General features: G+C 47.5%; 1 protein-coding gene across 2 annotated transcripts in view; it reads left to right on the top strand.

The window, feature by feature from the left end:
• ATP6V1C1 (ATPase H+ transporting V1 subunit C1) overlaps positions 1-17,585 on the top strand; it is a 360,600-nt gene that overhangs the window by 171,220 nt on the left and 171,795 nt on the right. The window lies entirely within an intron of this gene.

The raw sequence follows: 17,585 nt of genomic DNA on the forward strand, positions 1-17,585 counted from the left end.
CACGCAGTTAAGCATGTTAGCACAAAAAATTTGGCATTGGGCAATTCACAACCAAATTCGCCTAATTGCACAGTTTATACCAGGGATACAAAATCAACTCGCAGACAATCTCTCTCGAGATCACCAACAGGTCCACGAATGGGAAATTCACCCCCAAATACTGAACACTTATTTCAAACTCTGGGGAACACCTCAGATAGACTTGTTTGCGACAAGGGAGAACGCAAAATGCCAAAACTTCGCATCCAGATACCCACACAAACAATCCCAAGGCAATGCCCTATGGATGAACTGGTCAGGGATATTTGCTTACGCTTTTCCTCCTCTCCCTCTCCTTCCTTACCTGGTAAACAAACTCAGTCAAAGCAAACTCAAACTCATATTGATAGCACCAACTTGGGCAAGGCAACCCTGGTACACAACGCTGCTAGACCTATCAGTGGTACCCTGCATCAAATTGCCCAACAGGCCAGATCTGTTGACACAGCACAACCAAAAGATCAGACACCCAGATCCAGCATCGCTGAATCTAGCAATCTGGCTCCTGAAATCCTAGAATTCGGGCACTTACAACTTACACAAGAATGTATGGAAGTCATAAAACAAGCAAGAAGGCCATCCACCAGGCACTGCTATGCAAGTAAATGGAAGAGGTTTGTTTGCTACTGCCATATTAATCAAATACAACCATTACACACAACTCCAGAACATGTAGTGGGTTACTTGCTTCACTTACAAAAATCTAACCTAGCTTTCTCTTCCATTAAGATTCACCTTGCAGCAATATCTGCATACCTGCAGACTACCTATTCAACTTCCCTATATAAAATACCAGTCATTAAAGCATTCATGGAGGGCCTTAGGAGAATTATACCACCAAGAACACTACCTGTTCCTTCATGGAACCTAAATGTTGTCCTAACTAGACTTATGGGTCCACCTTTTGAACCCATGCACTCCTGCGACATACAGTTCCTAACCTGGAAGGTGGCATTTCTCATCGCCATTACTTCCCTGAGAAGAGTAAGCGAAATTCAGGCGTTTACTATACAGGAACCTTTTATACAACTACACAAAAATAAAGTCGTCCTAAGGACCAATCCTAAATTTTTGCCAAAGGTTATTTCACCGTTCCATCTAAATCAAACAGTGGAACTTCCGGTGTTCTTTCCACAGCCAGATACCGTAGCTGAAAGGGCACTACATACATTAGATGTCAAAAGAGCATTAATGTATTACATTGACAGAACAAAGAACATCAGAAAGACTAAACAACTCTTTATTGCATTTCAAAAACCTCATGCAGGAAACCCAATTTCAAAACAAGGTATAGCCAGATGGATAGTTAAATGCATCCAAATCTGCTACCTTAAAGCTAAACGACAGCTGCCCATTACACCAAGGGCACACTCAACCAGAAAGAAAGGTGCTACCATGGCCTTTCTAGGAAACATCCCAATGCAAGAAATATGTAAGGCAGCCACATGGTCTACGCCTCACACATTCACCAAGCACTACTGTGTAGACGTGTTATCCGCACAACAAGCCACAGTAGGTCAAGCTGTATTAAGGACATTATTTCAGACTACTTCCACTCCTACAGGCTGATCCACCGCTTTTGGGGAAATAACTGCTTACTAGTCTATTGCAGAACATGCGTATCTACAGCGACAGATGCCATCGAACTGAAAATGTCACTTACCCAGTGTACATCTGTTCGTGGCATCAGTCGCAGTAGATTCGCATGTGCCCACCCGCCTCCCCGGGAGCCTGTAGCAGTTTGGAAGTTACCTTCAATTATTTATATATGTATCATCTCAACCTTAAATAAGTGCATACTTAGTCACTCCATTGCATGGGCACTATTACTACAATTCAACTCCTACCTCACCCTCTGCGGGGAAAAACAATCGAGGATGGAGTCGACGCCCATGCGCAATGGAAACAAAAGGAGGAGTCACTCGGTCCCGTGACTCGAAAGACTTCTTCGAAGAAAAACAACTTGTAACACTCCGGCCCAACACCAGATGGCGAGCTATTGCAGAACATGCGAATCTACTGCGACTGATGCCACGAACAGATGTACACTGGGTAAGTGACATTTTCATTACTGCATGTTAATCCAACCTTCAGCTGTGTGTAGAGGGGTTGGCCGCAGGGTCTGGCCTGCGACTACCCCTTTTAACTACACCAACTCCATGCACAGCCCTGGGCCATGCACAGTGAGTGTTGGCCGCAGGGCCTGCAGCCAACCCCCATTACCTACACCAACTCTGCAGTGCACAGTGGAGGTTGGCCGCAGGGCTTAGCCACTCCAATCTTCAATCCCTGCACCACGCACGTCCAAAAAGGTTTGGAATTTAAAGGGGGCAGCATTAATTAATATATATTTAGGGGGGCCGCACAGGGCCCCGGGGACCACCACCTTCCCAGGCCGACATAATAAATAAATTGGGGAGGACCATGCAGACCTGCCGCCCCCTGGGCCTGAGGACCATCACCTCCCTGGGGCTACATAATAAAAAAAAAAACTCTTAAGGCGGTTGTCCTCTTTCCCCCCTGGTGCCCTGGGGACCACCACCTCCCTGGGATGCACTTTAAACAATATGAAGGTGGGGTTGGGGTTTTGTAAATTCATAACTGGACTTTTCTTGCCACATAAATTGGTCATCCCTGCCTCATAATTTCAGCTTTTCTTGCCACATAATTCCAGTGGCCCTGCATATAACTAAATTTATAAAGTACTCTTGGTCATGTCAAAACATATATTAATATATGTTTTTACTTGAGTAAGAGTACTGTAAAATTCAGACTAACTGTGCTTTCTGTCACATAGGGTGTGCCTGATCAATTATGATTTAGGATTTCCAAGACGTTTTTGTTTTCCCACGACACTGTTTTCTTACTTTCGTTTGGAAGACACATTCTGGTTTATTGCATGTTTTCCACAGACTTCATTGTAATTCTTTGTGGTATTTAAATATGTAGTCCTTTTATCTAAGGTACCCTTGTCCCTTTATAAAATGCTTGCCCCTGGTCCCTTAGTACCTCTTGGTTGTCCCTTGTGTGTTTTAAAACTACTGCATATAACTAAAGCACTTCCATTTACCTTCTTCCTCTATCTGCAGCAACAAAAATGAAAATGTTGCGATTTAGCATCCTAATTTAAATCTGCCATGCTAATGCCTATAGAATATCACTTTCACCACCCCACCATCAGAGGTGCGCGCTGGCTGGCTAGTACAATTTCCCAAAAACAGACACAAGACGGCCACAGAGTAGAAATAGACTAGAAGGGATACCCAAACAAGAGTGTTTAAACAGTCATAGTGTAATACGGATGCTAAGTTGGCATGAATCACCGTCATAATTATGATAAGAAGAGATTATTAAAACATATACAATTTTCATATAAACCTTTATCGGAAATAAACTTTTGACATTAGACTGTAATGCTCAAAACACCATAACAAAAATATAATTTGTAAGAAACATGGTCATGTAACCAAACTGTTAACCCCTGAAGGGCATAACCCCATGAAAACAAACATGTGAAAGTACTGCAGTGTATCCATGTTTTAGCCCCTAAAGGACATGGGGCATTACACATGTTCAAGGTTAGCAGGTCTAGAGCAATGATATTACAAACAAGGCCCATAAAACATAACTTATCTCAGCCGTAAAATAAAAATTTGAGCCAATAGAGAGCTTAAAAAGATAATGAATGGTGGTGGTCCCATGGTCCCAGGAGCATCACGGGCTGAATTATGAGCAAAAATGTTTTGTAAAAGTATTGTCCTGCAAAACATTATGGGGCAAGTTTCCATGCCACTAGTATTTTATTATGTTGGTATGACTGTAATTCTTAGAACAGCACCGAGAAGACACCACAATGGAAATAGCATTTGCAATAAGTGTGGCCGTATAAATATATAGTTAACCCCTAGAGGGCACAACCACACAAAAACAAAATGGTATTAAATATTGCAATGTGACAATATATTTAGCCCCTAGAGAACTAATGTATTATACATTTTCAGGAGTAGCAGGCCCACAGCCCTTGAAAACACACAAACTACTTTCAGCTGTAAAACAAAAATTCCAGCCATGAGAGCACTTAAAAAGACACTGAATGGTGGGAGAGGTTATTCTCTTGGGGACCCCTAACTTAGTCTAGAGGTAGAAAGAAAGAGAGCATATCGTGCTGAACGTTTTGGTAGTGGTCCTAATGTCATAGGACCACCACAGGCTGAGTTACGGTCAACATTTTTTGTAAAAGTAATGCCCTGCAAAGTATTATGGGTCGAGTTTTCCCCAGTGCAATGAATATTGTAGTATCGGGGCTCTCCTGATGTGCTTGGAGAGCCGCTTTCACTTGAGGATTTCTCTTTTATGTGAAGCATTTACCAATTTCAAGTGTTTAAGGGGAGATCCATAAGAAATGACTTTGATTAGGTAACTGCGAATAATGTGGACAATGTGAACAGCGCTTCAATTCCGCCCAACTAGTTCACGCTGTTGTGCCTTTTCACGCTGTGAGCACCATGCCCACTGTGCGGCACGAAGGGGAGAGACAAAAGAAATAGTTTGCCCACTCTGAAGTATATTGGCAATCCTGCAATAATCCAATGTAACCGGGGCAGTCTGCAAGGCGTGACAAACAGCCTCAAGGTGGGGCAAATGTAAAACATTTTTTTTTTTTTAAAGGCAATACCACGAACAAGTGAAAGGGATGGGCATGAGGTGGGCATGGTTAAAAGCCCACAATACTTAGAACAGGTCAAAGAGCTTGCGCGCTCAACCTAAAAAGGTGAAAGGTAGGATGAAAGAAGAAGAAAGGGCGAAGGAAAGAATGGATGGGAGGAAGAGAGGGTGAAAGGCGCTATAGATGAATGGGTGAAAGGATGAGTGAAAGTGTGAAAGGATCAATAGATAAAAGGGTTAATAGATAAAAAGATGGAAGATTTGTCAGGTTGGTGAAAGGATGAAGCAAGGAAGAGTGCAAGGATGAATATTTGCAATGAGGGATGGCTAGATACAGGGATAGATATGGAAGGAAAGACTGGTGAACAAATGGACAAACGGGTCTATGAATAGATGCAGTTGACTGATATAGAGACAGATGGGGCAGGATGAAAGAGTTAAGGGAACTATTCTAAGGAAGATTGAGTTTGCTTGGTTGTGTGTTTAGAAGTATGGTTCAAGTGAGGGGTATATTAGTTCCCTAGCTATCCCCTTGCTGGTGCCCACCACTGGCACAAAAAAAGCACTTGGACAGGCAGAGCGGAAGACACCACATTATTCTAAAGCGGAACTACACTGGGGATGAGAAATGCACTGAAATGGACAACGGACTCCCTCTCTAACGGTGGAGTGCTCAGAAGGCGTTGCATCTGCCAAGTGTCCGGGGATTTCATTTGCCCATCCTGCGGGTTTAAAATTATTTCCAAAATCGTGTCAAGTAAAGCCAGTAGTAATTACCCCATGCTGCCGAACTAATCCTTAAGGGGTTTAATGGAGTTTTTTTTATCACGTGCTCACTTTCTAGTACAGGAAGAAAAAGGAGCGAGCAAGTGAAAGAGCTAGAAGATTGGGGCGGAGTAGGGCATGAGGAGAGCTACAAGGAGCCATGGAGCAGGAGACGGGAAGAAAAAACAAACAATAGCAAAGCCAGGAGGTCTTGCCTTTGGGACCAGTTGAGTTTATCAATGTCTTTATGAGATCTTGTACAGAACCAGCAAAATGCTTTTTTGCCAATGCTGTGCTGCCTGGGACACAGAAGGTGAATAAGCCCTGGAGGAGAGATGAGAAGATGACTGCACTCTGTGTGCATGTTGTATAAACGTCTAAACAGAAATTGGAAAATAAGGCTGGAAGAGAATTTTGTTTTTATTTTAACAGAGTGAAGTCTTGCAAGCATACTTGCCTGGCATTTCAACAAAGTTCTAATGAATTTAACAATAGCAGAGCAGCCTGAGCATATTTATGACCCCAATAAAGGAGATAAGCAATGCCCTGTGTGCTATGACTGCATTTCTGGCAAGAAGGGGCCCTGGAGAGAGAGATTTGAGATGCGAGGCTAAGCAAGTTTCACATCATTGCTTCTAGGTTTAGCTGCATTCTACCAGAAAGGGCATAATGTGGCCTTTGTGAGCAGTGAGTTAAATGACAGAGTGTTTCTTTAGTAAAATAAGCTTATTTTATGAGCCAGAGGTAGCCCACCGTTGGGGGTTCAAGGCAACCCCAAACACCCAGCACCAGCAACACAGGGCCCGTCAGGTGCAGAGGTCAAACAGGAGCCAAAATAACGTGGGCGCCTATGGAGAAAGGGGGTACTCCAGTTCCAGTCTGCCTGCGTTGTCGGAGGACAGACAAGGGGGGGTTTGGAGGAGTATGGAGGGACCCCAGTTAGGCACAAAAACCACACCCTCAGCGGCATGGGGGAGGCTGGGTGCAGTGTGCAAACAGGGCATTGGGTTCTCAGTAGAACTCTATGGAGGGACCTGGGGATAACTTAGGCGCTGCAAGCACGGCACAGGGTGGCCTCTCAGGCAAGGCACAGACTGGGCAAGGGTGAGGGCTTCTTGCTAGGCTCTACTGCAGTGGTGGTCTGTTTCTCATGGGCCTGGAGGCTGTGGGTGCAGTGCTTCTCAAGGCGTTGGATATCATCGTCCTGGGCAGTTGCGGTCGGGTGGGGAGGTGTCCTCGGGATTGCCTCTGCAGGTGTCGTTGTGGGGGTGCAGAGAGGTCAGCCCAGGGTGGACAACGTTGTCTGTCGCCTGGGGGTCCTCTCTGGATAGTTGGTTTCTCTGGACCCAGGCCGGGGACATCGGGTGCAGAGTAGTTGGACTTGCGCTTCTGGAGTGAGGTGAGAGTCCCTTTAAAGCTGGTTGCTTTGTCATTTCTTTGGATAGGTCCGCTGTCCACAGGAGTTTCTTGGTCTTCGGTGAGGCAGGCAGTCTCCTGAAGGCTTTTCAGGGGTAGCTAGTCCTGCAGGACGTGTTGCTTCTTTTCTTGCAGTTTTTCGAAGTAAGAGATGGGCTGGTAGGGCTGGGGCAGAGTCTCCTCTTCTCTTCTTTGTGGGGTTTTCAGCTCAGCAGTCCTCCTTCTTTCTTGAGGTTGTCCGGAATCTGAAGAGCTGGGTCCAGGGTCACCCCTAAATACTAAACTTAGGGTTGTGTTAGGGTCAGAGGGCAGTAGCCAATGGCTGCTGTCCCTGAGGGCAGCTACACCCTTCTTGTGCCCACTCCCTGTGGGGGTGGGGGGCACATCCTATCCCTATTGGTCCAAATCCTCCAAAGCAAGATGGAGGATTTCTCAAGGAGCGGGTCACTTCAGCTGGACACCTTAGGGGTGGTCCTGGCTGAGGGGGCGGTGACTCCTTGTTTTTCTCATTATGCCTCCGGACTTGCCACCAAAAGTGGGGGTTCGTCTGGGGGGCGGGCATCTCCACTAGCTGGAGTGCCTTTGGGCATTGTAACACAAGGCTTGACCCTTTGAGGCTCACCGCCAAGTGTTACAGTTCCTGCAGGGGGATGTGTGAAGCACCTCCACCCGGGATAGGCTTTGTTTACGACCACAGAGTGCACAAAGGCACTCACCCCATGTGGTCAGAAACTTGTCTGGGAGTGGCAGGCTGGCACAGGCCGGTCAGCCTTGCACTAGCAGTTGGGCTAACACCCAGGAGGCATCTCTAAGATGCCCTTTGTGTGCATTTCTCAATAAATCCCACACTGGCATCAGTGTGGGTTTATTGTGCTAAGAAGTTTGATGCCAAACTTCCCAGTATTCAGTGTAGCTATTATGGTGCTGTGGAGTTAGTTTTTGACAAACTCCCAGACCATATACTCAGTATGGCTACCCTGCACTTACAATGTCTAAGAATTGCCTTAGACACTGTAGGAGCATAGTTCTCATGCAGCTATGCCCTCACCTGTGGTATAGTGCCCCCTGCTTTAGGGCTATAAGGCCTGCTATAGGGGTGACTTACCTATACCACTGGCAGTGGTTTGTGGGCATGGTACTCTGAGGGGAGTGCCATGCCGAATTTGTCTTTTCTCCCCACTAGCACACACAAGCTGCAAAGCAGTGTGCATGTACTGAGTGAGGGGTCCCTGAGGGTGGCATAATAAATGCTGCTGCCCTTAGGGACCTTCCCTGGCCACTGTACCCTTGGCACCAGGGGTACCTTTTACAAGGGACCTAACTGTGTGCCAGGGCTGTGCCAATTGTGGCGACAAAGGTACAGGTTTAGGGAGAGTACACTGGTGCTGGGGCCTGGTTAGCAGGGTCACAGCACACTTCCAGACATTTCAGAGTTGTCCTCCTTTGTGTGACAAGTCTGTTGTTTCAAGTGTCGCTCTCTTAGATCATATCTTTGCTCCCAGCTTTTGTTCGGAGGTAATCAAGCACAGAGTGGGCATTCCTCATGAGAAAATGTAATTTACTTAGCTATAGCTTCTGTGTGTCTTGTTTCTAACCTTTGGCTGGATTGCGTGAACGAGTAAGTAAAGTGGTGCTTTTCTGCTAATGAGCTGGATTTTTTTGGTGCTGTTTTCATTGTCTCTTCGCTTTTTTGAACCCATTCAACTCCTGCACATTAATATTGTTATTTTATTCTGTAGTTCTCCCCGGTTTTCTATTCGGTGCACAGGTTAAAAATGTTATGCACATGTTTAATCGTCTCTTAAGCCCGCAAAAGGATTTGGAGGCTTGACTGTTTTTTTCATATTGCCCCAGAAGCAAACCGCACCCTGGACCCTTCCCAATCCGGATTCCGCAGCAACCACAGCACCAAAACCGTCCTCATCGCTTCCACCAGTGACGACATCAGAACCATACTGGACAGCGGCGAAACCGCGGCCCTCATCCTCTTTGACCTCTCAGCTGCGTTCGACACCGTCTGGCACCACACCCTACGCTCACGCCTCAGCAATGCTGCAATCCGCAACAGAGCCCTGGACTGGGTCACCTCCTTTCTCACTGGCTGAACCCAGAGAGTCCGCTCCCCCCCTCCCTCAGGCCGACCCTCTTCAACGTCTACATGGCCCCGCTCGCTAACATCGCTCGATCTCACAACCTCAATGTCATCTCATACGCCAACGACACCCAGCTGATCCTCTCCCTCACCAAGGACTCCACCAAGACCTACCTCCACAAAGGAATGAAGGCCATCGCCGAATGGATGAAGAGCAGCTGCCTCAAACTCAATTCGGACCAGACGGAAGTGCTCATCTTCGGCTCCACCCTCTCTGCATGGGATGACTCCTGGTGGCCTGCCACTCTTGGAACCGCTCCGACTTCCACCGACTACGCATGCAACCTAGGATTCATCTCTGATCACTCACTATCCATGACCAAGCAAGTCAACGCAATCTCCTCCTGCTTCAACACCCTCTGCATGCTTAGAAAGATCTACAAATGGATACCCACTGAAACCAGAAAAACAGTCACCCAAGCCCTCATAATGCAGCAAGCTGGTCTATGGCAATGCCCTCTACGCAGGAACCACGGCCAAACTCCAGAAGAGGCTGCAATGCATCCAGAACACCTCCACATGCCTCATCATGGACATCCCCCACCACTGCCACGTCACAGACCACCTGAAAAACCTGCACTGGCTCTCAGTCAACAAGAGAATAATCTTCAAACTCCTCACCCATGCTCACAAAGCACTGCACAACACCAGACCAGAATACCTCAACAGACAACTCTCCTTCTACACCCTGACCTGGCAACTCCTCTCCACCGACCTCGCCCTTGCAACCGTCTGATGCATCCACAGAACTACAACCGGCGGTAGATCATTCTCCCACCTCTCTGCCAAAACGTGGAACACTCTCTTCCCACACACCCTCGCCAGACCAAAGACCTCCTTACCTTCAGGAAACTTCTCCTCCCTCCCCTCCTCAGCTCCTTGAGACCCTCACCGGGTGATTTCGACCGTGTCGTCAAGTTTTCAAGTGAGTTTTTGGTGCATCGAGGCTGTCCCAGAAGACCGGGTTCAAGCTGTGCGAGGACTGTCACCGCATGATGTCGGTGACGAATCCGCATTCGGTTTGTCTGTGGTGTCTGGAGCGTGATCACGACCCGAATTCGTGCTCCGACTCCGCATAGGTTCCAGTCTTCCTCAAGAGGAAGGTCTCGAGACCATTCACAGAGCCATCAACACTCGTCTTCCTCAAAATCTTCAGGTGCAGGTAAGAAGTAGTCGTCGAAGCGGTCTCATCGTACTTCGACTTCGCCTCGTCGCTCGGCTGACGCGAAGTGGGAGGAGCATCGATGCTCAAGGCCTCCATCCTCAGAGTCTGCTTCTGGGTCCGCACCACGCTTCCCAGAGTTTCCGGGAGCCGGAGCAACCCCCGTCCAACTTAAGGAGTTCTGTGAGGCCAGGCGCCGCCTCTTTGGGTGGACCGACCCTGATATGACGCCTTTGGGCCGAAGGGGTTCGGTTGAGAGGCCTTTGGGTTCCTTGCCGGCAGCTTCGGCTCTGGTCACAGAGGTGCCCTCCGGATCCTCACCGGTCACACCAATGAGACCTTCCCTGCTGCTGGGTCGATTGTCGATGCTCCCGACGTCTGTTGTGCCCATTCTCGACGTCAACCCAATCCTTATCCCCAATGACTGGGAGTGGTGTCGACCACCGCCGCCTCTGTCTTTGATGGGGCCTACTTTCACCCCAGATCGGATTTGGACCCTTTTTCCTATGGGTATAAATTCGAGGAAGGATTGGAGGGGTCCCTGGACCCTTATGAATACCAGGATGACCCATCTTTGGACTGGGCACAGGAATTGGGCGGAGCAAGTGGACTGGACACATCTCCAGACACTGGCATGCTGTCTCCTCCCATGGCTATAGTGGAGAGCGCGACTTATGGTATGGTGGTCAGTAGGGTGGCTGAGGTTCTTAGCCTTGAGCTACCTACTTTAGAGGTCAGGTCCAACCTTCTGACAGAGGTGCTTCTGCCAGGGGCTTCCACATCTGAGCCCCTTTTATCTTTAAATGAAGCCCTCACCGATGTCCTTTTTGGTACTTGATCCAAACTCAACACAGGGGCTCCTGTGAATAGGACTATCGCACGGCACCATCAGCCTGCTCCGAACGACCCTAAATTCCTGTCCCAACTCCCCACGCCTGAAAGTCTTGTCATCCAGGTTTCCTCTTCCTTGAGCACATTCTCTTCCGCTCCCCCTCCCACCCCCAGTAGGGAGTCAAAAAGGCTCGAACAATTTGGGAAGAAGTTGTTTTCTTCCTCCAGTCTCGCGCTGCAGTTCATAGCCTATGAACACCAGATGCCTTTTGGGCCGCTATACCCCACTCTCTGTGGGATACGGTTGCGCTATTCCTGAAGCAGATACCAGAGGAGGCCCATGCTATCGTCTCCCAAGCTGTCAACGATGAGAGAAATGCGTGAGGTTCACAATATGATATCATGTGGGCTGGACACAACCGACTCTCTGGGCAGGTCGGTTGCTACGACAGTGGCCTTGAGACTTCACGCCTGGCTGCGTACTTCTGGTTTTCTAGGGATGTCCAACAGTCTCTCCTGGACATGCCCTTTGATGGCTCCGTCTCTTGGAGACAAAGTGGACTCTGCCTTGGAGAGATTCAAGGATTCCCGGGCTACGGCTCAGTCCCTTGGTCTTTCCGCTGCCCCTCACCCCCAGTAGTCCACTTTTTGCCCCTTTTGTGGCCTCGGAAAGGGGTCCCTGTTGCGTCCCCCTCCCAGCCACCGTGCCACCCATGCTGTCCAGCCGCTGTGTGGTCATGGAATCCCACGTGCAGCCTCCAAACCCTACTAGCCCTCCCCCTCACTCCCAACCTGTTGGCGACAGGATTCACCATCACCTGCCCCACTGGGGATCCATCACTACTGGCCATGCCTCCATCCCTCAGCCAACTCCCGGAGGATCATTTGACACTTCTCCGCCGGGAAGTCACGGCTCTCTTAGCCAAGGGAGCTATAGAGAAGGTCCCTGTGCCAGAAGTAGATCGTGGTTGTTATTCCTGCTACATTCTGGTGGCAAAAAAGGAGAAGGGCTTATGCTGTATCCTATACCTTCGGGATCTCAACTACTTCCTCAAGAAGGAGACATTCAAAATGCTCAACCTGGCTCCGGTTCTGTCTGCCTTAGATCTAGGAGTCTAGATGGTAGCGTTGGACTTTCAGGACACTTATTTTCACATCCCCATCCTGCCTGCCCACAGACGTTACCTACGATTCACTATAAACGTGTCAAAGTTACACCTGACTCCCTCTCAGACGCTCCCTTTCTGGACACAGTGCAGTTTCGGGCTTATCCTCCCGACGTCCAAGATATTCAGGCTATGATTCTGATCTTTCAGCCTCTGTCTTGGGTTTCGGTGAGACTGACTCCGAGACTGCTGGGCCTCATGGCCTCCTGCGTCCTGCTAGTGACCCATGCCAAATAGCATATGTGGGCTCTACAGTGGGACTTGAAGTTCCAGTGGGTGCAGCATCAGGGGAATCTCTCCGACATGGTTCAGATCTTGGAGGGGACTGCAAAAGACCTGCAGTGGTGGCTTTCAAATCTGCATTGGATCCCTCTCCCTTCCCCAACCAGATCTATCTATAGTGACAGATGCATCGCTTCTGGGTTGGGCAGCCACATGGGAGAGGCAGAGATCAGAGGCCTCTGCTCTCCGGCGGAGTCTGGGCTCCATATCAATCTTCTGGAACTCAGGGCGCTCAGGCTTGCGATGAAAGCATTTCTTCCCTCTCTCAAAGGGAAGGTAGTGCAGGTGTTCACGGACAGTACTACTGCCATGTGGTATTGCAACAAACAGGGCGGAGTAGGGTCCTGGTCCCTTTGTCAGGAGCCACTACGTCTCTGGACATGGCAGGAACATCAGGGCATTACCCTGGGGGGTTCAACATCTGGCGGGTTCTCTCAACACCACAGCGGACAAACTCAGCTGTTGATGCACAGCAGATCACATCTCCAGAGGTGGTGCAAGGTCTCTTTCAGCAGTGTGTAAAGCCTTGATTAGATCTGTTCGCCTCTGCAGAGAATGCACAATGTCAGCTGTTTGCGCATTAGAGCTTCCAAGGAAGCACTCGCTCTGAGACGCTTTTCGTCTCAAGTAGAACTCTTGCCTCCTTTGCACCTTTTCACCTATTCCACTTCTGCCCAGAGTTCTAAAGAAGATCAGGAAGGACTTGGGCCCAAGTCATCTCAGTGGCTCCGGACTGGGCACAAAGAGTATGGTATCCAGAGCTATTGAGTATGGCCATCGATCCTCCACTCAGATTGCCTCTTCGGGCGGATCTTTTGTCGCAGCAGCAGGAGACGGTTCTCCACCCAAACCTGTCCAATCTCTGCCTTCATGCGTGGAGATTGAGCGGCGGCAGTTGACAACTTTTGATCTTCCACCCGAAGTCTGTGATGTTATCTTGGCAACCAGGCGTCCCTCCACCAAAACTGTATATGCCTGTCGTTGGTATAAATTTGTGGCATGGTGCGCCAAAAAATCTTTTGATTCTCTCTCTGCCCCTCTATCTGAGGTTCTTTTGTTCATTCTTTCTTTGGCCCAGCAGGGCTCTGCTTTGAGCGCCCTTAAAGGGTATTTACCTGCCATTTTGACCTTTCTTAGGTTACCTATCAGGCCTCACTCTTTAAATCTATTGTGAGTAGATTCCTAAAAGGTCTCATCCATTTTTTCCACCCACTCCATTTATCATTCCTCAGTGGGACCTCAATCTTGTCCTTACTTATTTAATGTTTACTCCCTTTGAGACAATGCACAATTGTCCCCTACGGCTTCTCACCTTCAAAACTGTCTTTCTTATTGCCATCACTTCTGCTCGCAGTTTGAGTGAGCTTCAGGCCCTTTCGTCCAAACTTCCATACCTGTGTTTGCACATGACAAAGTGGTATTGCGCACTAAGGCTTCCTTCCTTCCAAAGGTGGTTATGCCTTTTCATGTAGGCCAGTCCATCACCCTGCCTACTTTTTACGCAGCCCCACATCCTTCCCATGAGAAGGAGAGACTCCACCGTCTGGACCCAAAAAGAGTGTTGGCATTCTATCTTAATCGCACTAAAGATTTCCGGCTGGACGACCAACTCTTTGTTTGGTATGTGGGTGCGAAGAAAGGGAAGGCAATGCAAAAACGTACCATCTCTCAATGGATACTTCTTTGCATCAAGATGTGCTACCCTTTGGCCACTAAGCAACCCCCTGAGGGCTTCTGTGCTCATTCCACCAGAGCGACTACTGCTTCCACTGCATTAGCACGCAGAGTTCCTGTCCTGGATATCTGCAGGCAGCTAAGTGGACGTCACTGCACATGTTTGCTAAACACTACTGCCTGGACAGTCAGGTCCGTCGGGACAGCTACTTTGGTCGTTCGGTCCTGCAGGACTTTCTAGTATGATCTTGGTTCGGAGCCCACCTCAGATGATGGCATTGCTTGGGCATCTATTGTAAGGAAGGGAATCTGCAACTAGAAGTCTCTATCAGATGTTCAAGTTACTTACCTTCGGTAAGGATATCTGGTAGAGACATATTCTAGTTGCAGATTCCTTTACCGACCCACCCATCCTCATTGCTTGCGAGCTGATTTCTAGGGACAGGGATTCCCCTTCAGGTCCTTAGCTCTGGTGCACTGATCTCCGTGTTCTTAGCGGCTCTGCTTTTGGCGCGGAAAGTCGTTAAAAGAAACTGACGTCACTGCGCTGAGGCGGCGTCAATGGACTACTCCTGATGTCCTCACGCTATGCCACCTACCGACGCGCAAGGGTATTGCTCGAAGCAAACTTTCCGGATCCAGTCTGATGCCTGGGGGAAATTCTAAGGTAAGGAATCTGCAACTAGAATATGCCTCTACCAGATATTTAGGTACTGAAGGTAAGTAACTTGCATTTCTGGGCCGTCTCACTGAGTAGGCACAAAGTAGTACACCTCAACTGTGTTCCGGGAAGCTTTAGTCTACTTTGTTTCCCAAGCAACACAAATCTCATATCCGTTCTGGATGGAAACTGCCAGCGGACGTTTGTTGCAGTTTTAAAATTGCTGCACTTTCCAAACCTCCTTTGTCACCTCCTTAATTGGAAAGGTAGACTTTTAATATGGATGGATTTGAGAACTTCCTGGTCACTCACTAGAAATGCTAATGACTGTTTACGGAAATCTGATGAAGGCCATTGCAAAGGATAGAAATAAAACTGATTAAATATAATAGATCAGTATGAGTTCCAAGGGTAGCACGAGAGAAAGAGTGAGCACATTGTACCAGCTGGCAGAGACAGCAGGAAGTCTATCAACTTAGCCAGACTTTCTGAGCCACAAGGGGTGTGGTCTAAAGTGTGCTTATCTGCATTCGAGGTCCTGCAGTTCAATATAGCATATAATTTGTCTTTTTTTGGTGTGTTCAGGATCTCTGTGTTGCTGGCAAGGTCACAGGTAGTAGGCTATCATGCAGCTATTAAGCAGGACGATGTGGTGGGGGGCTGCATTTGTTGAGTCTTTTGGCCAGGAGGTCCAAAACATGTGCATGGCCTTGGATTCTGGGTGTACTTAGGTGAGGCACAACATGTTTGCCACTGCCCTGCGGATCGGGCCACTCCAGTTATTACCTGTGAGGCAGGCTGCAGGGTGGGCACCCAGGTTTACCAGTGCATATCAATGGTTAGGCACAGGCAGATCAGAGCTTATTTGGGGTCACTAAGAGTTCCTTTTTAGGGTTTTATGGCACAGTCCTTCATGATTTGCACAGTACCAACAGCAGCAAGCATGGGGATGGAATGGGAGGATAGTAGGTTATTTGTAGATGGAAGCCCGGTTGTTTTGAATGCTACATCAGACCAGGTTTGGTGTAGGAACCTTAGGGCTCTAGCTCTGCACACTTGTTCTACTAGCAGATTCTTCATTTCAGTGGGTGTCATCCTTATCTTATTCATTTTTCAACACCGTACTCGCTGGTAAGGGCAATGACAGTGTGCTTGTGCAGTGACTCTTTAGTCAAAAGGGCAGCAGAGAGATTCCATGGCAATAACCTTGAAACATGGCCCCGGGATGGAACATCATTGATTGGGTGTAGGAGGTTTTGAGTTAAGGCACTTGTCAGCGTGCATGGTGACGGCATTGGTGGCAATCAGATCCCCTGCCTGACAATCTGGTAATCAATATTGGGGGCATTGATATGATCCCTTTTGTCAGGCAGTGGGTCTGCACAGAGCCTATATCAATTTTGGCTAGGGTACGCCACTTGCTGCAAGGTTCCATATTGGTTTGGTCCACGGTGAATAGCTAATTGAGATTAGGCATGAGTCTATAAATCAATGAAGAAACTTCAGAGGATTGGCATGGAAAGTAAAAAGGAGGATCTGGGAAAAAATATAAATGTTAGATAGTGGGACTACCCGAAGACACTTGATACTAGAGGTGTGCAAAAAATTGTATTACGCAAAGTTTTGTGTAGCTTTGATTGACTCAACACCTGCAGCCCAGTAAGACTCGTGCCGTGTCTATATCATCAGTTTCTGTGAACCAGTATCCAGGACATGGCCTTGGAGATGGAAGCACTCTATGTTTAAAGGTTTACTATTGTGAAATAAACCCTGTCTCCAGCCTCGTTGTGTTCTAGGCTGTTGAACAAAATCATGTACTTGACAGTCAGGATGTGAGTTTCCAGTGTAAGAAATATCAAAGGATATGTCACTTATGACTTCGGAAGGAGAACGGTGCAGTGCCATGCTAAGAATGTTACTCCCTAAAGAGAGGAAATGTTGGAACCTATTCCAGGCTTCTGCATTGACTCAGTTGTCCAAAAAACAAGAATGATAAAATGTTACTGTTGCCTACTGACATGTTTACTTTGATCTTTCTCTCCAAACTTTAGTGACTGAGTGAAGTGTTTAATCAGTCTTAAATTTGCTGTTGCATCTTATTGTTTAGTTTGTGGAACATTTGCGAATAAGACATTTCAAAGTAAACAAGTGGACTGCACTGTGATCCTGAAATACACCTTTATTAGGGACTCCATTTCCATAGCTAATTCCTCATTACATTGTAGCTTAAATGTATAGATAACAGGGTTTCATATGACAAATCCAGGTTAGTGATAAAAAGGCTCAGATTTTGTCTTCATAGGTACATTTACTGAATCTTATTTTAAATGATGCAAGAATAGACTTATTTTAAGAGTAAGATAGTCTTCTCATGAGTGGGTCGTCACAGTTCATGGATAGGGATATCTGCCAGTGTGGTCCACTTGTCACTTGGGGTATATTCATAAACCTCTAGCATGTAGTTTCCCTCCCAGAAAATACCTATTTAGGTCTGTGAAGAACAGCAGTAGATCTGTTATTTTCAAGGCTGGAAGTGGAGAGCTTATCCCCAAAATTGCTCTCTGGAAGACAATATTTCCCTCATGGCATAATAAAAAAGTTAATTGAGCAAATGCACCTGTGCAATAATTTTACAAATGCAAAAAGGTAGACATGCTAAATATCCACGTGTGAGTTTTAGTGAATGTGAGTCCTCCTGGGTAGCTGTGAAAGTCATAGTTTACCAGATTGTAATCCTGAAATTCTTTAACGATTCCAAGAAGTTTGGAATTT

Source organism: Pleurodeles waltl, chromosome 2_2 (genome assembly GCF_031143425.1).
Source record: "Pleurodeles waltl isolate 20211129_DDA chromosome 2_2, aPleWal1.hap1.20221129, whole genome shotgun sequence".
Taxonomy (NCBI): domain Eukaryota; kingdom Metazoa; phylum Chordata; class Amphibia; order Caudata; family Salamandridae; genus Pleurodeles; species Pleurodeles waltl.